This window comes from Falco peregrinus, chromosome 6 (genome assembly GCF_023634155.1).
Source record: "Falco peregrinus isolate bFalPer1 chromosome 6, bFalPer1.pri, whole genome shotgun sequence".
In the NCBI taxonomy this organism is placed as follows: domain Eukaryota; kingdom Metazoa; phylum Chordata; class Aves; order Falconiformes; family Falconidae; genus Falco; species Falco peregrinus.
Window position 1 is genome coordinate 66076130 of NC_073726.1, and position 24902 is coordinate 66101031.

A 24902-nucleotide genomic window follows, 5' to 3' on the forward strand; every position below is an offset into this window, starting at 1 on the left:
TGCTCTGTGTGTTAACGAGAAGGTACAGGGCTGGAGAAGCATTTCTTTTCAATCGACATGTAACATCTCTGCCTCTAGTACTGCCGCTATATGAGCAGAGACAGGAGTATGTATACTTCCTAACCCAAGACCACCTGAAATCTGCTGGACTCTTTCCTGTTGGCTCCAGTAGGGTCTGAATCAGGCCTGTAGTGAGGATTCTGTTTCTTATTGTGGCCACTTGCTCCCTTGGTACAGGACTGCCTGTGAAGTACTTTTGTTTTTGTCATGCCATGGAGCCCATCTGTCTTGCTGGAGAGGCATTTGTTACGGGAACAGATGGTATTCATCAGGCAGACCTATGGGGCAGAGGCATTTTAAGGTAAAATGACCTCCCATTATGAGACATACCAGATCTTATTCTTGAAGAAACAGAGCTCTCTGCTGCAAGCCCATGGGTGTTTGTGTGAGTTGCACAACACGGCACTGACTCCTGTGGGCTACTATAATTTATCCTGCTATACTAAGTGCATTCTTGCTAAACAGAAAATACCCAGAAAAGGCAAGAAATTTCTCTTGTGACCTGAAAATCAACTGAGTTCATCTTCTGAAATATATTTTAAAACATATATGACTCTGTGGAATACAAACACCATAATCACTGCATGGAAAATGTCCAAAGCCAAGAAATCCACATATAAAATAATTCACAGTTTGGTATTTTATATGTAGTTGGGAAACACTTCCAGTGCAGTAGTTTCTCCCCTCTAAAGAATTCATAGTGATGAAAACCGTTCCCTTCCCTTCTTTTGACTTAGAGAAGGTCTTGGGGCAGAACTGGGGGATTTGGTGAGCTACGTGTTACATGCACTTTTGGCCTGGTGTGATGCCAGGTCTTTTTGCAGTGACTAGTAGACAGGCAGAAGCAGGGCATGGGTGGGTTGACCTGACCCCCTTTACCACTCACAATGAGAAATGTAGTCCCGGATGGCCACAGGCTGTAGTAAACCTTCACAGATCGTGCTGGCAGCCACGATCTGCTTTACTTTCCTTCATTTACCTCCCTAGTAGTTGCTTGGAACAGCAAAACAGAGGTCTGGTGGTTGACATCTGTAGGCTGGTTCATTGTAAAAGGGAACCGTGGTGAGTGTGAGAAAGCAAAATGATGCCATCGAGGTTATTCATCCTATTCTATTGCAGACCCTGAGGAGGAGGCCTGCAGAAATGGGAGGACAAGGAGAAGGGACAAGGACTGCATGATCCCTTAGGATCATGATCCTCAAAATTAGAAAATTCTTTTCCTGAGTCAACGTCAAATGGATCTATTTCTTCATCTTTTGTTTCTTGGACACTGGCTAAAAAATCAAACAGTAGCTACTTAGGTATTGCATTCTGCTGACTGTGCTTTCTACTTGCCCTGACAGGATCCCACCCCTTTGGTACAGATGAATCTTGTAGCAATCATTGTAATTTCAAATTTGGAATAGATCTCCAGCATTTGTCACAAAACAAACTGTAGAAATGTTGTATATGTTTTTTTAAAAATGGCTGATACACCATGCCTGTCAAAGTTTGTTAGACAAATCCTTCCTCTGTATTGTGCCTATTGCCAAGTTAAATATGGTAAGGATTTAATGTTTTTTTTTAATCCTCTGAAAGCATATAAAGGTCAAGACATGAAAGAAACAACAAATGATCTGTACCTGAAAGTTATATTTGTGATTTAAATGGCATTAACCCAGGAACCTATGTACATTGCTACTCAACGCTTTTCAGCACTCAAATCTCAAACAGAAGTAAATTTTGCTTTTTTAACTTCCCCTCTTTGATCCAGTTCCTCTCCAGTCTGAATCTATGTAAAATGGATTTGACTTTTGCTGTAGCAATAATAGGTTTAATTTTTGTTCCTGAACTGATTTTCATCCTGAACTGTACTGGGTTTGATTCTAAATTCCTTCCTGGCACCATTTAAAGCCATGGTGTGAAAAAAAAGAGAGAAACAAAACCTCTAAGCTTGTGACAAATATACTAGGTACATTAGTTAGGATTTATTACAGACTTTAAGAGAGATTACAGATCTAGTCTGGGCTTTTAGTAAAAAATGCATTTCAGAAAATTCCCAAATACCAGACTAAAATCTTCACCACATGAGCTACTTTCTACAATCTGTTTGAAACTAGAAACATCTTTGCAAAGTGTTGCTGCCTTGGTGTGGTCTATTCTTCTTATTTTCATGTATTTTTGTTTTTCTCAATCAACACATATCCTACAAAAAAAGATATTCTGTGGGCCTGTCTGGATCTACTTTCCCCCATCTCATCCTGAAGGGTACCTAAGGGCAAAATAAATCTTGAAACAAGTAGATCAGAGTTGTAGAGAATTAACAAAAGCAAACTAACATTGTGCCACTAACAACAACTGAAATAAAGCAAAAATAAAAATACCCACCCAAAGTCAGCAGGGAACTGTACATGAGTAGGTGGCAGTGCTAGCATCAATATCGCTGCCTCAGTGCTATTGTTAGGGTCTGAGGATTTGTACAGCTATTAACTAAATCCTACTCACTGCTCTTCTTATAGTCTAAAACTGACAAATACAGTGCCACAAGCCCAACTGGTTTGTATTCCAAATTACACAGAGAAAATTATAAGCAGCATAGAAAAAAAAAACCCAAAAAACAAACCAAACAACCACAGCATAATACATCTCGTTTCAGGAAATAGCAAAAAAAGAAGCAGTTTTTCCTCTATGGTCTTGATAATTATGTATTTCTACTATATTGGTGCTGTTGTCATTACTACTACTCTTGCTATGCTATTAGTTGCCCACTGGTACTAGGGCACTTAATTATCTTTCTGTAAGTATGGTCTTGGCTACAGATATGTCTTTGTTTTTCAGGACCTGTGTAATCAAGAAAGAATTTGCATTCTGTCTTTGGGCAGCTGACATCATTACAAGCTAAATTCAGCATCTTGATGCATTGGGCAAACCTGAAAAATATGCTTAATAGGCATGTTTTTATCTAACTGGTTTTGATCTACAAAAAGGGGGTTTTACCTCCTGGACTAGAGGATATACTTCCACTTATGTGTCTCCTTATTCTTGCTAGGATTGTGTGTAAAGAACCCTTGGTCTCAAACCAGCAAGCAAATAGTCAAGTGTCTTGGTGAAGTTATGGCAAAGCTTTCCTCTGTGCTCTGATGGAACCATATCATATGGTTGCCCGTATGGCAAAGGTGACTGAATACAACAGTTCATATAATTCCTTCTGAGTCCCACCTGCAACAGTGCACACAGCTTGTCAGAGGTGCTTACTTCTTGGAGTGGGTTTGCAGAATGGCAACTGAAAGGACAGAGGGTTTCACCACTACATTCCAGGCAAAGTAAATAATTCAGGACACTTTGTAGAAAGCTAGACCAGAATAGCATTTTCTTTCCTTTTTTCAGGTAAGTTTTAAGAGGAGTGTGTGTCCAGAACTCCAGTTGTTAAGATCAAAATAGTTTTATAACTCAGGAATCGGAGAACAAAGTAATTTTTGGTCTATAGAGTATGAAAAGCAAAATGGAGCTCCTATTGAAGCATCCCACAGTTACCTCTAAAGGGCTGAGTTAAATGGATAGGATCTCCATCTAGAGGCACAGAAAGGCAGGTACCACATAAAGCAGGCTTGTCCACCAGTAGGGTGCCTTCAATATGTTGAAAATTTACTTACATATATCTTACATGAAGGAACCCCACAATTTATTACAATTTAATTTTTATTATAATTGAGGAGCAGAAATACAATTTGAAGAAATTCTGAAACCATTATGGTTAGATATTCTTGTAGCAAACAGTCTCAGCACTGAGCTGAAATCAGACTGGGGTAGCCGCTGCACAGACACGCACGCTCAGGCCTGAGATTATCCACTGCACCCAGTATTACATCGTCACCACTTCGGGCATGATTCAATTCAAAGTGGTGTTTCAGAGTAGTTCATAAGTGGGTCAGAAGAGTGGCTGGTGTCACCCAAAGGCAGCAAAACTAGGGACTAGCTCATGCCACACACATTTAATCAGTGGACTTGTGATGATTTCACTTGCAGAGGTTATAGGCTAGCTAGAAAAGGGCGATCCAAGTGACAGATTGCAGTAAGTCACCTCTCTTTTCCTCCTTGCACTGCACCAGTGCTGCTGGAAGTCGACTGAAGCTCCTCACACCAGTTAACCCCAACAAGTTTTATCTGACTGTAACTATCTTCTTCAAGCACTTTAGGCAAAATACTCATACTAGAACTTGGACTAAATTTATAAATATCCTCATCCATGAGAAAGGTTACCTCAGCAGAAGAGTTCTTTAAGCTTCTGTTAAGACTGAATTGAAGATCATTAGCTTTCAGGTTATATTCTCTGAAGGAGCAGTGCCGTGATAGGTAAGTACTCCCTCTGCAGCCCAGCACAAATAGGAGGCACAGTACTTCATTATCCTTGTATCAGCTATCATGCCTGTGCTATTAAATAGAAAAACCTTATGAGAGCTATGCAAAGTCCCTGGGTGACAAGTGGCAAAGCTAGTGAAAGAGCAGAGGGTTCAGAAGGCTGACTGAAACCAGCTCACAATTTATTCTAAATACCTGGAGCTAATGCACAACAGAAATTCATCTCTTATTTAAAACATGTACAGGTAGATCTAAAAAAAAAATATCAAACAAATAAACACCCCAAAATACACTCTGTTTTTTTCCTGGTTTAAATGATTTTTTTTTTGCCAAAGCCTGAAGGAATATTGGTGATGAAGTAATAACAAAGAACTATAATACAGTACAAGAGGGTGTCTCAAAGAAGCGCTGATTAGCCCCCTCAACCTGCCGGTGAGTCCAGCAAAGCTGCTGTGGTATTTCAGTGAATCTCCACAAACCCCTCCAAGACATGAAGGTTCTTTTGGGATCCTGAATAAACCCACAGAGACTCTCATTGTTCCTCAGAGATTTTTCAGCCTTCAGTAGTGCCTCTGACAGGAATATTAATGTACTGAGGGCCCAAAGGGACTCTTACTGAAGTTAAAGAAAATCTTTCCTTTTCCCTTGGTTGGAAATGGTGTTAGTACATTGCTTTTATCAGTGATTTCCTTATTCACTCACTTATGATCTAGCAGACTCACTTGTGATACCTCTAGATGATCCTCAAATCTACTTTGGAAAGTACCTAGTTTCTTTACTCAGTAAATGCTTTTAAAATTCTTGTTATGTTCATCATGGTCACCCTTACATGACATTCTCTAGAGCTTGAAAACCTAGTCTGTTCTGCTTCTGTGTCCATTAATCTTGGTAATTTTTACACATCTTCCGTTTCACTTAACAGCTTACCTAAGACATAGATTAGAAGCACAGAGAAGAAAGCTGACTCAGATATAAAAGGAGCTGGCACAAATTCTTTGCAAGAATTTAAGCCTATATTGAACTGAAGTGCAAAATAATTTCTGAGGGGGCAGCTAAATCTTTTTTTATGCCTGTATTTCTGCAGACCACATTTAAGGCAGCAACAATGAAATAGTGAAAGAACCTAAATAGTTCTTTACCTTCCTAGAAGGGAATGGTACCTAAATTCCCAAATGAGAATCCACATTTCCCAACTCACTCTGCAGTCTTAAGAGAAGTGTGTGAAAGATGGCAAGATGCTAACAATACTTAACAAAATGCTCATAAAATGTTTGAAAATCTCAAACAAAGGGTTTGCTATAGCTAATTATAAACATGTTAATCACAGCTATGTATGTTTACTGTGAGTCTGTACGATCATCTTCCCTTTTGTGGACAGAGAACATCAAAGATTACATATTCCTTGCCAAAGGAAGGAAATATTTATTCAGCAGTTTTCTGCAGCATTTATGTTCACGGTTACTGTGTTATTATAGGCTCTCTAAGTCTCTGGCTGTGTTATGTTTCATTAAATGACTGCTACCTACTTTAATTACATAGATCGTAGTTGTAGACTAATTGCGTTTTTACTCCACTACAGGTTTAAGGAATCTGTGTGTAATTCTGCCACTGATGCATGGCTCCAGATACTGGTCTTGACACACTGCTGTTACACTTGACAAGGTAAAATACTTAAGCTCTGTGTATGAATAATTCACCATGGCATTAAAAGAAGACCCTATCCTAAGTTAAACCATAATACAATGTTTAACAAGGTTAACTTAATAACAGGATACTGGGGACTAGTCTCTTATGATACACCTGTTAAAAATATAGTCAGCCTCACTGGGCCAGGAAGACTAAATGCACCAGCAAGTATTCTCAAGCTCTCTATTCATTTTGATTTTTTAAAAGACATTGCAAAGGTTGTTCACATCAAACTTTGACCTCTCTTGCATGTTTGCAAAAAGAAAATAATGGGAACATTTAAAATGCAAGGTTTCGGAAGTGCTAATTGGGATTATTTGAAACCAAAACCATTAAAAGCCTGAGAGGCATTAAATAACATGGGATAGAGACAAGCAGGCAGTTATTGTATGCATAGTTCTGCTCTGTGAGGCATGAAAAGGCTACACAGAATGTTGTCCCCAGGTGCAGAGGAGGCTTCAGCTCAGCTTCTCCCTCATAAGAGACAGTTTGCTATGATTATTAAACACAAAACCTTATGCCCCTGTCACAAGAACTGCTTGGTCGCAAGTGTGCAGATTAAAAACTGTTATCTTCACATGGCGGTTTGCAAACTGATCTTGTCACCTTGGCAATGAAGTCTATGAGACGCAAAGCTTCTACAGGGTGATGATGATGAATATACTTGACGTCCCTTGCACATTTCATTGTAATTCAAATATGAGTTAAAAAACAAGCAAGCAAACAAACAAACAAAAATATTTTTGAGACAAATAGGTTGATATTGAAATTCAGGCTTCTAGAGACTGCGCCATTATATTTTACTGCATGGGAACTTAGTTCACATCACAGCAGAAGCACCAAGTCAGCTTCACCAAGACTGTTGCTAGAATGACTTGGCTGGTGTGAAATCAGTTGTTTTCCTATTTCTGGTATTCAGGACCTCGAACTGTTTATATTAATAACCTGAAATTCCACAATTACGCTGTAGCTTACTCCCTCCCTTCCTTTGGCAGGCTTATCTCTTATTGTCTGCAAGTTTGATGTTTCTGCTTCTCTATTTCAGACTACCTTTCCACAGAAAACATGTCCAAGGAGAAAAAGACCACTAACTAATATATTTTGCTTCTTAAGGTTTTACTTTACCCTCATCTTCTGCAGTGTCACCTACATGGTCTGGTTCTCTCGATCTAATCCTGTCTTTACTTAACTCTTTAAATTGGAACTTGATGGTAAAGCAAACTTATGGGAAGTGAAATACTGTCTAGCAATGTACCTAGGGAACAATCTCCTCCATCAAACCGCTGAGTCCCTGGGGTGTCATGTCAGAGATTAAATCACTCCTACTGTGCCATGCAGCAGCAGCAGAATCGCTCAGCAGTGATTGCTGTGTTGCATCGTGCCTCCGTCATGCCTAAAGACAGATACATCAGGAGGTGTGGGGCAAGGGGAAAGAGAAAATAAAAAAATGGGGTGAAAGCAAGAGGGAAGAAATGGGGATGAGACTGAGGTGTGGGTGAAAAAGAGAAGAAATTAATGAAGAGAAAGCAAGAGTGACTACAAGAGAAACAAATAGTTCTGTGAGAGCATTCACCTGGGCTCTTTGAATTGTCATCCCTTATTGCCTCATAGAAATAAATTGCCTCATAGAAATAGAAATTCCTCACCTACCCTAGTTTCAGTATCTGTCTGTATTATCCCATGCCAGCCCACAGAGACCAGCTAGCACTGAGCAGTATTGTAAAAACACCAAAGTGACCTGAAGATCTGAAATCTCATCTCCAATAGCCATTCAAAAATTTAATTTCTTAAATCCTGCTGCCATTCACTGAGACTTGGCCTCCATAACCTATTTGGAGAAAAGGACAGGAATGATTTTTTCAAAAAGTTATCCTTTCTTCCCTAATTAGGAATTCCAGTGTTTTCAGCTTTCTTATAGAGATGATTTTTTCCCCCATAGATGGCTTTTGTTGTTTCCTCTGCTATTATCTATGTTGTGGACATGACCTTATTTCCCCCTCTCTCTATAATTCCTTTCTTGCTCAGTTCTGGATCAAAGCCGTGACCTTGGGTCTAGGACCATTTACAATCAATTCCATGATGGCTCTGCCTCTGAAAGGTATGAGATTCAGACAGCCGAGCAGGATTCAGATGTTTATCTCTGGGCAAAGCTGGCATTTCTCATAGGGTTTCTATATTTCTGCCTGTGGTCCCTGGGGAAGGTAAGCTGTTCAAAAATACAATGGAAAGAATTAAAGTGAGCAACAAAGGGAAACTGTGACTGAACTCTGGGGACCCTTGGATGCTGGTGTCCAGCACACCATGTCCCTGCTGTCTCAGCTGAACTGGGAGAGGCACAGCTCAGTGCCATGGAACATCCATGGCTCTCTGTGAAGTCACATCTTGGGGATTTGAGTTGTCTTGGTATCTTTTTTTTCCCCTGCTCCTGGTTGTATTACTAAGTGTTGCCTCCACATCTCCTTGCCTTAACAGTGACGCTCCTCCCTCAGATCTTTGCAGTGGCTCTGCTTTAGGGAGAAGCAGGATATGATCAGAAACCTGTGGGTCTGGAACAAACTCACATCACTTCCCATTCATTCCTCTTTCATTTTTCCTTGCTGCCTAGTGCAGCACCTGGCTACCCTTCAGCTTTCTGGTCTTTCTCATCTTGTTCCCCACCTTTCTGCTGTTTAGATCAGTCTTCTGGCTATCATTTTCCTGAGGTTACACCGTGTTGGTTTTCTCATCTTCTGGTCTGACAGTTACTCCTTTTTTCTGGCAGTGCTCAGCTCCCATTTCTCTGACACTTTAAACTGCAGAAAGGCAAAAAAGATTTATGCAATCTCATATAAATCTCCTAGCGGGTCTGGTAGGAAGCAATGCCGTAATGACACACTATGGTGCTGCCCTCCCACTCAAGATTAATATTGGGTGACACTGATCAGTGGCTCCACCTGACAGCTTACAGAAATAGTCTTAACCATCATAAGCTTTCTCTGAAGTTTGTAAGAAACTGTTATGTCAATTCTGACTGTTTCAAAATCATGAAAGCCAGTTTTGCTCCCTGTTTGAGAACCACCAGTGGGGCAGAGTATCCTTTATATAATATCCTTCATGTAAGAGAAGTAATGAACATTGCTTTGGATGAGAAATGCAGAAGACCCATGAGAATCAGGAGATGTAACCGGTCAGGACTAAGGTGTTTTGCTGATCTGTGCATGTGATTATGAAGTGAATCAGATCCATCTGAACAGGAATTGGTTTTAGTGAGTGTGAAGATTGATGTATTTGTCAGGGTAGTTTGAAGGGACGACCTTACAACAGCAGAGAAGTGGTAGTAAATTTTTAACAATGCAAGTATCCAGTAGTAGTAGAACATAACAAGGTTGAGTGGAACAAAAGATGGTAACTATACCAAATTTATGCACATATAACACACTTATATTCTATATACAATGTATATGTATGTTCAATTATTTCTTCATAAGCAAATTACACCAGCGCAATCACTGCATTCAGTAACAGACACCCACACCCCTACACCCCACACCCCACCTAAGAAAAAAGGTAGAATCAGGACAGGATAAATTATTTTCTCTCTCTGAAGTTTTTGTTTCTTTGCAGCTTCCAGAGTTTGAGGCTGAACAAAGCCTCGATAACGCCATGCTGATTTGCAGATGTCGTGTACCCCAGTCATACATACCTTGTGATACTCTTTGAGGAGTCTATGGCTCAAAGGCGCATTTCACAGCTCCTTGCTCTCAGTCACTCACACTATAAGCCTGTGACTTCAAAGGGACATCTGAAAGGAAATGTTTGGAGGAAAAAAAGGGGGGGGGGGGGGGGAAGAAAGAAAGATTGTCTGCTTGTCCTTTTTTTTCTGCTCATGATATAACAGGCTTAAGATTCTTTGGTATAGCTGCTTCTCAGTGGGTTATTTTTTCCTTCTTACTTTACAAAGACCACAAAAAGAAATTGGCACTGAGGAAGAAAACAGCTGTGTGATCCCAATCCAGATGCTGTCATCTTAGAGTGGGTTTGTCAAGAAGCAGGCAAGCAACTTTCCATCTCTAAGCAGGCTCCTTGGGTAGAGCTGGAGTGATGTCCAAGACAGCAATTCTCAGACTTTTTCATATGAGGACTTCCAGTAGTAGTACACACAAAAGCATATACTGCTCCCTACTGCATATCCAGTCATAAAGTAAGTAAAAAAAATCTCTGAGGTCTGGTTGTGTCCTTTCAGGCTGTAGGCAATATCACTAAGACAATATTTTCTCTTATTTCTGAATATAAATGAGGTTTAGTTCTAAATTCAGTCTATTTCAAAGCTTTAAACATATGATCATAACATGAATGCTCTCCACATACATGAAGTCCTGAATGGCTTTCATGAAGTTTCTGAAGTGTATTTTTTTTTGGTGGTGTGTGTGTGTGTGTGTGGCATGTGTGTATAAAAATATATGTAAAGTAAGATTAGATTTACTTATTTATTTACATTTTAAATGAGTTAATTTGGATCTTTTTGGTTTAGTTTGTGATACCCAATGCAACCACACTGAATATTTCATGCACTGAACAACACTGAATAGTAAAAATGCAGATACTCTTGTTTATAGAAAGAGACATAATGGGAGGATTTGCAGTCAGGTTAATGTTTAACCTCTTAATCTTTCTAATGTTATGGATGGAAAATGCCCTTTAAATTTAATTATCTGCTTCTTTACATTTGCTGCTTTGCAAATGAACATTGAAAAATGTCAGTCATCTCTCTACAGAGATCTATGATATTTTTATATCACTCATAATGATGCTGGTCATCTTAAGCAAATGCCATCCAACCTACCATGCCACTGACAGAACCACGTATTCTCTTCATAATTGTCCAAGGTTTGCATATCTCAGACCATGAAATTCAAGGGGGAGTGTGCTTTCTCTGTTACCCCACCATATACTAGAAGCATTTCAAATCTTAACAGATTATGTTTTTGCATCTAAATGAAAAGCCTTTTAGTAACCCAGGTAATAAAAATCTCAGTAACCAATTGAGGATAGGTAGAATCGTTCTGAGAAGAGGCATTCCAGTAAAAGGTCTAAATTATTAGTGTTTTGACAAACAGAGAAGAAAACTCAAGATGTAACTTAGTATAGATTCTACATAAAATAAAAATGTAAAATAATGTATGCCAGTACATTATCTATATCTTCGTACCAATTTCTCAAATATTTGGAAGAGCAGGCAGCTATTTTTTACTTTCTTTTTCATAGGGGATAAAGTCGGGGTCTGCTGTTTTAGAAAACAGTTGCCATTGTGACTGTCAGTTGCAACAGAAATTTGAAAATAATATTAGTTTAAATATGTGATAAGGATGGGCCCTTTTAGAATAGATAGCAAGGAGATATTTATCAACACAGTGTCCAATGGTATCAAACACCCTGCCTCGTAGTATCAGCCAACATGATCCAGGCTGACCACTATCATCAGCTAAGTGGTCAATGGACAATAACAGCACAATTAGGTAAAAAAATAACTGGATATCTTCCACTTCTCATACTCCTGCATACAGTAATAAGAGGCTTCATGGGAGCCTGGGAACCCTCTGCTGAGACAGAAAGTGAAGAATGGTACCATTGCTGCTTCATTTCCATCAACAACCTGGCTTATGCTTCTAACACCTGACGTTAGAATGTCTCAGTTATCCACACAGGCTGGAAATGTGCAAGGGACAGAAAAATGTGAGGAATGTGGAAAAATACAGAACAATTCCTTACTTCCATCTTACACAGAAGTATTAATTCTTTTTTTTGTTACCTCCAAGTTAGGCATTGCAAATGTATAATCAATTTAGATCAAAGATAGCACATTTGAATTGCATCATCTGTGCAAAGAAGATCTAGCATTCAAAAGATGGCATTCCCAAATAACACAATTATATCTGGTAATCAGGCAAATGTCTTTTCTGGCTACTCCTGCTGGGTCTTGTGATTTACTTAATTCATACCCCATACTTCCGCACAATCTGTTTATAACTGAACGTAACACAGTTCACAGTTATTTTCTACTAGAGATTTAGCAGAGAGATTTAAGAGAACTGAACTCTTACACTTTTTCTAGGATGATCTCTTCTTGCTGCCTTGTAGTGTCCACAGGTGAAGGGAGTTTGTTGCTTTACATCAATGGACTGGTTTAGTGCCCCAGATAGCAAGAAACTGAAGCAATTTAGCAATTTACCTTGAACTAGGCAGAGCCAATATACCTTAAAACCCCCATGTAAATACACATGGACTTCAAACACAAATAGACATTTTGAGTTTCAGGCGTTTTAGGAATTTTGTCATGAATCTGCTGCACGTAGCTTGCAATACCTTCTGTTCTTTCAGTATTGGGAAACAGGGTGATGTTTGGGAACAAGTAAATAATGATCCACTCTATTCTGATGCAAAGAGTGTGCTGGTATTTGGCTGAGAATAAAGACAACATAAAAAAAAAAAAAGAGGAAAAGTTCATAGGTTTCATAGTTTCTCTTTTGCGAGCTTGTGATGCACATTGTGCTTTTGTGGTCAGAAAGCAGTTCAGTCTATCTGAGTTTGTTATGATCAGTATAAAAATAAAGCTTATGTAGTAAATTTGGATACGTGACCCAAAAGTTTTGGTTTTGCAAGACTCTACACAGGAAGTGACAAATGGTGTTTGAGGTTTTTTCTTTTTCTAAGAATAAAGTTTGTGAAGGTGTTTTGAGAGTTACAAGCAGACTGACAAATGATTTCTAGGATGCTCATACATGACTTTCTTAAGTCTATGAATTCAAGACTGCTCATAAGAATGTGGCATTTCTATTTCCTGGGCAGACAAGACACACAGTTTGGAGCTTCCTCTCTTTCATGGCTTTGGAGCCCAGGAAAGTGACTGTGAAAAGTCTCCTGGGAGAAAAATTAAATGAAAGCCCTCTCCAGCCTCAAAAGAACACCTTGAATAAGTGCTTGCCATGAATAACGCATGTTTGTCTCCCCCTGCCTAGGCAGGTTAAAACCAGTGTTGAGATTTAAGAAATGTTTTGAATTATTCTGAAGTTTTTTTTCTAAATGCTTTTGTCAGTTAAGAGAGAATCAGCCCCCATGATTTTGCCTTGCCAGCCTGGGTGGTCAACACCATTCTGACTCTGATGGGACTATTTCCTTGAGAGTGAGAAACTGGTGACACAAGGCAACCATTTGCTAGTGAAATTTCCTTATTTATGGTAGCCCTTTCCATCCCCCTCCCCAGGCTCTAACAATGTCTGTCCCTGGCAGGCACCCTGCAGGGGCCTCTGTGCCCCAGAAGCCCTCTCCTTGATTTCCACAAAAATCATGTGCCTCACACCTGTATTTCCCCCTTATATACTCTAGCTGGGAGCCCTGGGGAAGGACCCCACTAACCAAGTAGGCTGCTGTGCCCCATCCAATGAACTTAAAAGATTATATCTCATCCCTGTTATCATTAACATGTTTGTTGTTATCTTTGGGGACAATGGGCATCTGCTGGCTTCCTTTAGGAACTGTTAGCTCTTGATACCTTAATGTGAACTAAGCATAGTCTGGTGAGCCACTGTACAGTTTCACCGAAATGATGAGTGAGTTTCAGCTGGGATTGTTTCTGGAGCAGCTGTGCAGTGCCCAGCACAGCAAGATCCCTGCCCTGTCTGAAACCTTTTGCCATAACCAAGGTGTTCTTTAGGGAATAATTCTGTTTGTAATGGGCATATAATAAAATCATAGCAAAGGTGTATGGAGAGCTCTGGTCTCCAAAAGAGCTGCAAATGTACTTTTGTCAGAGTAGGTTTAGATACAGTTCTTAAAAGCATCCATTATTTGTCTGTTGAATACTTCTGGCAGATTAGACTTCATTACTTGTACAGTTTCACTTAGATTATTACTCATATTGGGCAACAGTTACCCTCCAAGTTTTCCCTCACTTCCTATTTTCACTGTGGCAAACATCAGTAGGACAGAAGAAGCAATCCTAAACAGGTACGTGTGAGGAACTTTCAGTATAATCCAACCAGCACAGCTATCTGAGCAGCGTAGCTTGCGTCCCCCTACTTCGAGAATATTCAGAAGATACTTGTGTGCCTTTTTCTCTTGCAGAACACACATAGGAAGCCTGTGAATAAAAAGCAAATGCATCCCAATATCAGATATCTCTGGCATCTACTCTTTCACACAGCATGAAGGCTCACTTGTGCATTTTATATCTGATCCTACTCAGCTCAGCTGACGCGACCCTAATTCAGTATTGTTTCCTTTTTTTTAAGGAAGGGAGTTGAGTGTTTTCCTTCCTTTCCTTCCTCTTACAACCTGGACCCTGATGCTTTATTCTTACTATGTTGTCTTGGTTATCTCCTTTTGTCCTCCTTTTTTTATTCAAGGATCTGTTATATCACCAACAGTGACAGCAGCTACTTCAGAAAATACAAAAGGTGGTTAGCGGTAATCACTATTCAAGCAATTATTTTTGCTGCTTCCTTAAAAGGAATCTGCTCTGCAAAGGGTAGAAAATCAAAATCCTATGATGTTTGCAAATTGTACTCTCTCTTTCTCCGTGCGTGTATGTAGGGAATGCATATTTATGTTCTATTGTAGCCTATTGCAGCCTTGCTATTTCCTGTCCTTGTTCTTTACTGATGTATTTCTCGATATAGTTGAACTGTATTGCATTTTTTCCTGTTTATCTGTCTTCTTGTCATGGTATACACAAGGATTTTGGACAGAACTGTGAGTATTAGACAAAGGACAGTAAATCCAATATAATCCAAATTATACAGGCTAATCAACAATAACCAGCGTTTCTGTCAGAAAGTGCACACCCGTTGAATGTGCAGTATCTCCGATGTCTCTTCCTCTATACTGTTTGGTTTTGAGATTCACAGAATTAATCTGAGCTCCTGCTGTAACTAACAAAGCTATCTATTCGTGACAAAAACGCACAGATAATATTTGCTTGTGTTAGATTCACTTCATCTGCTATGCAAACATGCTACTTTTGTGCATGTTTATATTCTTAAGAATGAATTAAATATCAGGTTGCTCATGAGAACAGCAACCACCGGGAGAGAATCACAGAATTTTTGTGAAGAGTTGTGAATTTCCACACAACAGCATTGGAAGTAGAAGCCAAATTCAGAGAGCACTGAGAGCAGGGGTCTACTGTATAAGCTACATTACTCATCCAAACTCCAGTTTCAGAGTCTGAAATCCCATGGTAAATTGCTCTGAAAAAAATCAATAGGTCAAAAGCCCTGCGTATGCCAATGGCAAAACCTCTGTTGCTCATGGTAGGTTCAGGACTTTTCTGCAAAAACAGGAAAAAACCAGGATTGGTGTCTGGGGACCAGTCCCAGTTCATTGTTTTATTAATTCCAGAATTATATTCTTCTGTTCCCTGCTGTAAACTGTCCTGGGATCATGCTTGCTATTCATCACTTAGGAGAAAAGTCTGTCTTCAGTGCTCCTTTGTAACATTCAGAGAGCCTAACCAAGCGTTTCCTCCTTCTGAAGGACACCCCTTCCCTTTTCTCTGCTTATCAAATGGTCATGCAAAACTACCTGGGGCTGTGACTGTCGCCAGACAGTTGGCACACATAATTTATTGCAGAAGACATCTAAAAAGTGTAACGCTCAGTTTAGGGTTGGAGCCTAATGGGTTTCTGAGTATCCCAAAGCTGTAAAGCAGTCTGCTTTGCAGACTTTTTTCCAGATGTTTTACTGGACAAGTGCTTCCCCACTGCTGTAGTTCACCCAACACATTCTGTTTATGGCCAAATGGATCTCTATGTATATAACCCTTTGAAGTTCATAAAGTAGCATGCAATCTTTAACTGATAAAAGCATTTTGTAAATGACAGAGGCTAGCAAAAGCATTGTAACAAAGAGCATAATATTAATATTATGAACAGACACAATAAGCAGCAGAACAACTAAGGAATAAATTCCATCTTTTCCATTCACCTGTTCTATGGAGAAGATGTGGATAACAGACATTCCTTTATATACTGGAAATTAAAACTGTGGAAATGGTTGCAGGGAGAAGAGTTGATGGGATGGGGTGGCATGGTATGGCATAGCTTGGCACAGGGGAGGTCCTGGCAAAGAGGATGTCATCATGCTGCAGACAGGAGGGGAAAGGAATTACATGACTGCCATGAGCAAGTGTTTCTCTGAGTAAAACAACACATCTAAATCATCACCATTTTTACTCTGGGCTTGTCACTGAGTGAATAATACAAAAGAATAAATAAATAAATATCAGCAAAACAATCCCTCACATTTGCCCTCCCATCTCCTAAGAAAATGTGTTCCTTATAGTAGAAACATTAGTACTAGATTCAGACTTTTCTTTAGCTCCTTTATGTCACTCCTGTGGTGTAAGGTAATGGAAAAGCTTCCAGGCAATTGAATCTTTTCCCCCTGCTGGAAAATCTCTGGGTGGCCTAGACCCAACATTTAAAAACAGTTAAAAATGTGAATAACTTCAAGATACCACAGGTGGCCACATCTAATGGTTTAACACAAAGGGTACTAATTAAAGTCTTCTCTGTGTAAAAGGAAAGGCAAAAGGCAGTGCTATATATATATTGCTGTCTCCAAAAAAAAAATCAATGGAAACTACAGGAAATTTCTTAAAAGAACTGTTGGATGGAAGATTGGTTCTTTCAGTTCAGTTACTGAACCCGTACAGAGTGGCAGAAGCAATGCAGTATTCTCAGGGGCAACTGGGCTCTGCCTGCAAGACTAGGGGTAAGAATCACTATTGGGAGAAATGTGGTGTTTCCTCCAACTCACATTGCTTTCTGCCCTGATTCTCATAGTGTTACCACTGTGGTGGCAGTGGATGTCATCCAATGGGCAGTGGCTTTGAATATCTCCTCATTTCACATCAGCCATGAGACGGAAGGTATGTCAGGGGGGGCTGTGTCCAGCAGATCAGAAATATCTGTACCCTAGCAGGGATTTCTGATAGAAAAAATGCTTTTGTCTGGTGACTGATGCATCTTGAAAAGTAGTCTGAGAGCAAACCATAGGTCCAAGATCAACAATAGAGGATGTACTATTTGATAACCTGAAGTATATGGCCTGTGAGGAAAGGGTGAGGCAAATCGTAGAATCATAGAATGGCTTGAGTTGGAAGGGACCTTAATGATCAGTTAACCTGAAGGAGAAATGGCTTTGGGGTTTCCTGATAGCAGCCTGTCAGTGCCTACAAGGAAGCTACAGACGAGATGGAGCCAGATGTTTTCTATAGTGGTGTGTGGTGGAAGGATGAAAGAAAACAGACATAAGGTTTTGAAGGGATTTAAGAAAATTCTTTCACCATGAAGACAGCAAAGCAGTGGACCAGGTTGTCCAGAGAACGTGTACAGGCTCTATCCTTGGAGTTTTTCAAGATACGATTTATAAAACCCTGAGCAACCTGGTGTGAGCTCGACACTGACCCTGCTCTGAGCAGAAAGTTGGAGTAAAGGCCTCCTGAGGCTCCTTCCACCCAGACTACTCTTTGCTTCTGTGGTTCTAGCTTACGCCATGGAGTTTGCAGGTACTATGGACCAGGGAAGCAGGAACACCTATACCTTTGTTTGATATGGAGTCAGATATTATGAAACCAACCCACATGATTGTGCAAAGAGCAGTCTGGGAATCTGGCAAAAGCACACTGGAGAGAAAAAGGAATCAGCATAGTGCAGATCCTTGGCTTCTTACTCAGAGGTGACACATACAAGCCAAGGATCCTGCAGCATCTGATCTGCACTAGAACTACTGCCCCAGGGCTTGCCCAGGGGGAGTCACCATCCTGTAGCCTGCAACGTGGGATGTCTGCTGCTTCCCAGGAGCTGAAGTTAAGAGATTGCCCCAGAGAATCAGAAAGAAATCCCCCTCTGCCCCAATATCCACAGCTCTGACCTGCTGTTGACCACCAGGTACCCTTTGCAACCAGAAAGAAAGAGACCCCAAGGATGGATGGAAGGGCCCATGGAGAGTAGCTCAAGGAGCACAGATCAGCCTCTTCCAGTGAACTTTCCTGGCACAACATGAGCAGGACACCTATGTTGGGAACAAAGCTGTATGCTGGAGAAACCCAGCCACAAGAGTGATTACTCAGGTGTGTATCTCAGCTCCTATCAAAGTAAGAGGCCTTTAAGCACAGGCGGATCAAGCCCCATTTTGCCCTTGACCGTTATTTCTTTCCTTTCCCTACCACAAGCTCACGTATCTGTTGTAGTAAAGTGAATGAGAAGATCCCAAGCTGTCTCCCAAGCAAGCACTAGCTTATGCATAAGCTGGAGAAAAGACTGTTTTAGCAGGCCCTATCAGACCCACAGACTAGTGAACACGATCACAGAGGGGTAAGCCTTTCCATCTCTATTGCATGATGTGTATCTTTTCCCTCCCCTGAAAACTGCTTTTACCAGCAATAATGACGGTTGTCCATCTCTGGTCCCAAGCCTGTAGGCCTTGAAGGAGCAGCTGTTACCACTTTAGGTACAATAGCCTTGACACAAATGCAGTCTGCAATGACGATTCAGCTTGGATTCATTTTACAGTGTAAAGGCTCAGTACAGAAACGTCAAGGAGATTAATCACATACAGTTCAACCATAAAGGCTTGCAGGAAAGTATCCAGGGTCATTGTATTATCATTTCAGCTGTTAACATGGTGGTCCTGATTTTCATCCATTGTCAAAAGGGATGAGGGTATACAGATTCACTCCATTTGAAGAATAGTCTAAAAATGGTACTGATGTTCACTGAATAGTTACCGCCATAATTAGTCCAGCTCTAATTACAACCCAGCCAGATCAGTTCTCTTTTTTTTTTGGCTGTTGTAATAGTATCAGAAATTTACTTTGCAAAATACTTGAGTGTGAAAGACCTGGAAAGATGTGTTAAGGCAGAACCATTGCACTAGAAGTGATGATGATCCTGCACACAGTGACACATAGCATTGAAGGAACAAGGGTTTTGCCATAAAACCCAACATCTTAGATTGAACTGGTCTGGAATCAGTGTCTGTTTCTGAAAAATGTGTGCACAGCACATCACCCCTGACCTCAAAGGCATCTCAGGCACCCAAATACTATTGCTTATAGTAATCTGTTTCTCCATTTCAGTCTCCTGTCTGTCCATTTTGTCCCTTTCTCCTGCTCCAAGTTTATCTTGCAACTCAGAGCTGAAAGATCTACAGGGTGTGGGTGATCTTACTCACATTTGAGCAATGCCAGGCACAAAAGGTCTTCAAGACACTAGAGCTAGTGTATAACCACACAGCATACCCCAGTTCAAGGTAAGGGAGGGACCTGGCCATTTGTTTACTTTTTGACTTGCTTGTTTGATGTCAGACAGGACATCCAGTGAAATGGGCAGATAATGAATTTATTTTTAGCTCTGTTCTTCCTTGTTGTTACACAGAACCTGTGCTTGATGGGAAGTGGTGGGATTTTGGGGCACATCGCTGATGGTGGGCATTTCCATGTACATACACAGAGCTTTTGCTAAGGGAGGACTAGAACAATGCTCAAAGATAAAGGAGAAAACAGAGTCTGAGAAAGGAGCAAGGGAAGATAAGATGATTCATTTAATGCAGTGGAGCTGAGCTAAAACCTGTATCAAAACCTTGAAATGATACCGTGAAGTTGGTGTGACCTAGCAGACCTAGCCCAAGTAAGGATGCTAAATAATAAGTGATTCATGCTTATCATTCCCCTTCTCTTTCATCTTTACACGCTGAAGGTAAGTGAGCCCTTATTCCATATTACCATGTTCAGTGAAACAGTAAAAAAGCAAGTGCTGAGCTCCAGTTGTAATAACAAGAACTGGCAAGAGCCTGACAGGTTTGCAGTATTTTCCCCAAAAACAGCAAGCAAAAACAAGGAACCCACCACCCTCAACTGCCATCATCTTCTTTATATATTAAACTACTCTGGAAACAGAAAATCTCTTCAATCCTTATATATTATTGCTTCACCTGCCTTAAAATGGAGCCATTGGCATGTTGATAAATGGACTGTAAAGTTGCTGATATTCACTGTAGCTTCTTTAAAGCTCCTGTATCCTCAGCCAATATGCAGCTTTGTAACTCTGCAGCAATTTAATTCCCAGTGAATCACTGCAAGGGGAATTTAGCCTCCTGCAGAGATGGCCATTGGAGGTGTGGGGGGGGTGTCTCTTCCCACCCTTGTCAGGGTGAAATTATGCCAGTACCACAGTTTGATGAGTCTACTGTAAATTTGAGCCCTAGCAAATCCTAATTTTAGAGGTGAACTTCCATCATCACAGCCAGATTCTAGCATCTCTTAGCTTTTCTATGTGTAAGATGTCTAGCCTGCTTAGGCATTTTTGTAAGCCTCATTAAATGACTATATACATCTTGGGGTACATCAGTAATATGTGGTCCTAAGCCTGAAAATAATCCCAGTGATGTCAACATGATTTCTTATGAGCAGAGTCTCATTTCAGTCTGCCCCACAAGATCTGCATAAATATAATATCTGTAAAAGTACAAGATGGAAGTATTCTGGGATATTTTCATTCAGGCAAAAAGGACTGGAGAATACCAGAAGGAAGATTCTGTGGTGGGACCTTCCCCCCACAAACTTAAAAATATCCTGCTTTCTCTAACTGCGTTGTAAGTGAGGACTTTTACCACATAAATGTATTGTTAGTTTAAGTGTCTTTTTAGTTTTAATTCATCTTTAAACTGTAGATCTAGTGTCCAGTATTAACACTCAGCTCATCCTGAATACTGAGAAAAGATTACTTCTGTGTATTTACAGAAGTAGGCTAGCTAATTATCAAGGTTTCATTTTGAGGAACTATTTGAATATTATTGTAATGACACAGGCGCACAAATCCAGGGAAGATTTTTCTCCCTGATGACAGCACGTCTCAGGTGGTGTTTTAGGAGGTCAGCTCATGACTCATCCAGAAAATACCTCATTACTTCATGCAGGCCTTTCCATTGCAGTTTTCATGAGTGCTCCATAAGATAGCTCTAATGAAAACATGGATTTATGTCTTTTTTTGTGTTATTGTGTATTCACAGGTAAGTCTGTATGGTATACAGGTGTTTTAAAACAGTTTCTTCTTAGAACCTTTCTACTGGACTTTCAGCCCCTGTAAAAATTGCAAACATGCTTTTAGCTTAATCTTGTATTTCACTAAAGAGTTTTGAAATTGGCCGAGTTGTTCATATGAAGAGGAAAAAAGAAAAAGTACTGAGGCAATGGGTGGATGTTGTACAAATGCTGCCAATTTGAATGTTATAGTCAGTACATTATAACATGTCACTATTCCAGTCCTAAAGATCATTGTTTCCAGAAGAGCTGCATCCTTCCAAAGGTGGAAAACAACCCTAAAAGTGGTCCCTCTTCAGCCACAATGCGAGTGAATCACATCATACAGTCTCCCATCCCAGAAGAGACTTACAGGCTTAACGCCTCTAAAAATCACTGTTCCTGTTTGCTATAGGGTGTCTGATTTATCATTTCTCATTTATTTTGAGAAAATTATCTCTCTTCCAGGGCAGGTACTGTGGAAGAAGTAACTTTCTACAGTTTGCATTGGTGACTTTCTTTCCTACAGGATCATGTGCTCATCTTTCTTGTTTCGCCCATGTACTTTTATCACTGAATTATTTGCTCATAAATCATATTCAGTTATTGTTTAATATATATTGGAATTTATTTCTTAACCATGTTTTGGTGAAGTATTTGTGTATTGTTTTCCTGACAAAATACTGCTACCATGCACAGTGCATGTGTCAAACAGCAGCTGGTGATCAGAGAGTGGTGTGAAAGATGGAGCCAGTAACATGATAGAAAGAATGTGAGGAATGATTGTGCCTCCATAGGGCAGAGATAATTTGGGATGATTCATTACCAGACGTGAAACTGCAGCGAGGAGCTTGAACTGTTCAGAGGAGGGAAGCACAGGTATGGTAAAGAGCAGTAATCTTAGGATAAAAATGAGAGAAATTATAAGGAATATGCTAGACAATAGAAGGACAAAATAGGAATATCATAGAATACAAAGAAATAACAGAAAAAAAAACAAACCAGGGCAACAAGGAAAGGTACAGTAAACCAGAGCCGAAAGCTGTGTATCTGTGACACACAAAGAGAAAGAATAGGAAAGAAAATTCAGAGTGAGACACAGCTATAAAATAGATTTTAAAGCTGCGTTATTGACTTATGGGCCGTTTGTAGAGCAGGCAGGGTATGCTGCTATTCCTGATCATAGCAAGGTGATGGATGGTAGTTGCACAGATGAACAAATTCTTAATTCCCTCACTCCAAAAAATAAAATAAAAAATATGCCATACCCTTACCTTGTGCTAATATGTTTAAGATAATTAATTTAATTTAATTTAATGAATAAATAATTTCTGGAATCAAGCCTGTCTGCACATCTTGTAGTCAGGCCACATGCAGACATACACAGGGATATTGTTTTATGCGGTGTTCCTATATGTTTATGCTGACGACCAGAGTAACCCTAGATCAAAACTTAAGTGTGTAGGAATTGGTGTTGGGAGACCACCTGGTATTCATGCAACAAACCCCTAGCTCTACACCTAGTATGATGCTTGCAAAACTTGTTTTCATCATTACTTATTCACATTTTCTATACTTTAGCAAAGATATTGGAAAGCATAATGCACAACACAGAAGATCAGAAACATCTGAAGGAATCTCAAGGAATCCATTAGAACATGTTTTGACAGCAGTGGTTTGGTAGTTTTTAACATGGATACCAAGTAGACCGTGTCACCATAACCACCTATCTTTTGCTTTAAAAGATCAGTAAATCCAGTTACAGAAGAACTCCCATGAATGTCTATACATTCTGACTCATTAATTCATCCATTTCGCTAACTGGTCCTCTGATGACATTTGAAATAAAACTGCTGAAAATATTCCAAACACATTTGCTTCCCTAAAGACTGTTTGATGCACATCACAGTGTGTTCCATTGTTAGTATCCACTAAGCTGTGCACTGGTTCTTTCTGTTCTGTTGTTTGCCATCCTCCCTGGATATTAGCAAAGATAAGTTATTTCGGTTTTGATGACTCCACAGGGCAGCTTACAAAGTGGCGCTTTTTTTGATGTTCATTTTTTCTACTCAGAGGCAATATCTTTCGTTCTGAAACAAACTTCAGAAATGCATTCTGCCTGTTATTTGCTTTTCCTGTTAATCCTTACCTCCAATTTTGTAGACATTCAGGAAATAAAAGTGACAGTTCTGAAACCTGAAGGGCTGTGGTGCTTTGAAGGTGTTTAAGAAATATCTTGTCAAATGGCTAACATTCTTTGGTTTCAGAGCAAGCCCCCTACATTTGGCCGTTCCTCCTGCAAATATTTGTACAAACTTTATGAGGAGTTCTCCAAGTCCAGAGAAAGACTCTAGCAGCAAGTGCTCCAGTCTGTCACTTGTAACTGTTCAATGCTGTGTCTCCAGTTCCAGTCCTCCACCGTTAGTGGTGCCCCAGTGAACAAAGGTAGCTTTTTGCAAAATGATACTTGTGTCCCAAATTTGCTGAGCTCTCAGATCATGCCAGCCCTGTTCAAACACACTTTCCACCTGTTACTGAAACAAGTCAACTGAGGTACCAGATATCTGAAGGAATCTGTCACCTGTAACCCCTCAGTTATCTGCAAGCACGTGGCAGCAGCACTCAGCAGTGCAAGTGGTGTTCTCTGATTACTCCCTTAGATCTTTGTCACATCAATTAGCAGGTGCCTAGTAGAAAACTACTTGGCTCTTTCCTCCTGCCACCTCTTCTGGCCTGTCTGGTATTGTGTGAGCAGAGGGTTTACCATGCCTTGCTCTTCTGCTGTTACTCAGCAGTCTGCCAGCCTCTGCTGGGAGTCTACCAGCTGAGATGCCTCAACAATTTCATTGTCTAGCATTCATGCTCTTTACTACTTGATATGTCAGAAGGAGTTGAAGCAATTGAAGTGCTCTTTACCATGAACAGTCTATGACTACCACAGATCCTATTCTTTCCATGCTTATTCACATTTTATATATTCTCAGGGTCTCAAGAATTGCTCCAGATATTCACCACTTTGTTTTACATAACCTAAAAATATTTGATTGTTGCTCATAAAACTTGCTAAACTCATGGTCTAAAATCTCCTTTATGACACTTAGATTATTTCATTCCTTAACAACATCATAAATACTTGAAACACCACTTTCAAGTATACCTTAAATGGAGAAGCTCACAGCTTTAAAGAAAGCTACAATTATCACATTCCTTGCAAGAACCTGTACATTATGGTAACTAATTTGAATCCTGTAAAAGAAGCCAAGGTATGGGTACCCAGAGTAGTATAACTTCATTATTTTCTTGTCCTGGCATATCTGATAATATTCTATAGGAACTGAGCAGCTTTCTGCAAAGAACGTGCCAGTTAATAGTAACACTGGTTCTTTCACTTCACAAATTAACACTTCTATGGTTTCCTGAACCCCCTTGTGTCTGAGTGGCCCAAATTGTGTATGGAAGAGTTGTTATTAGTATTCATATTCCTTCTTGACAATAAAGCACCCAAGAAAGTGAAGGAAAATTTGCCTGAGAAGAAGCAGCTGAACCACGGCTATCCAGGTACTTCTTTAGCAGCTTCACATGACTGTTACACAGATTGCCCTGTTCTTGTTATTGGGACCCAGAGTAACAGCAACTTTAGAAAGAACAGAAACTGCATCAGAGACCCCGTGAGGAAAAGAATAAAAATGCAAGCCTGTGTTGCCAGTAACAACAGTTTCTTTTTTCATGAAAATACTGATGATACACTGTGCACAAGAAT

General features: G+C 40.0%; 1 protein-coding gene across 9 annotated transcripts in view; it reads right to left on the bottom strand.

Annotated features, from left to right (window-relative positions):
• The window catches only part of CHRM2 (cholinergic receptor muscarinic 2), a 107356-nt gene that overhangs the window by 11670 nt on the left and 70784 nt on the right, over positions 1–24902 (bottom strand). For 2 of the 9 annotated variants that reach the window (XM_027792979.2, XM_027792974.2), the window contains exons 1-2: positions 12165–12285; positions 9767–9865 (exon numbers count right to left, since the gene is read on the bottom strand). The exons of 1 other annotated variant lie outside the window; for it this stretch is intronic. The gene's annotated coding sequence lies outside the window, so the exon portion shown is untranslated. Of the gene's footprint in view, positions 1–946; positions 968–1039; positions 3682–4299; positions 4471–8742; positions 8877–9766; positions 9866–12164; positions 12286–24902 lie in introns of those variants that run through there. 6 more of the 9 variants (XM_027792975.2, XM_027792977.2, XM_027792976.2 and 3 more) reach the window with 6 other exon arrangements.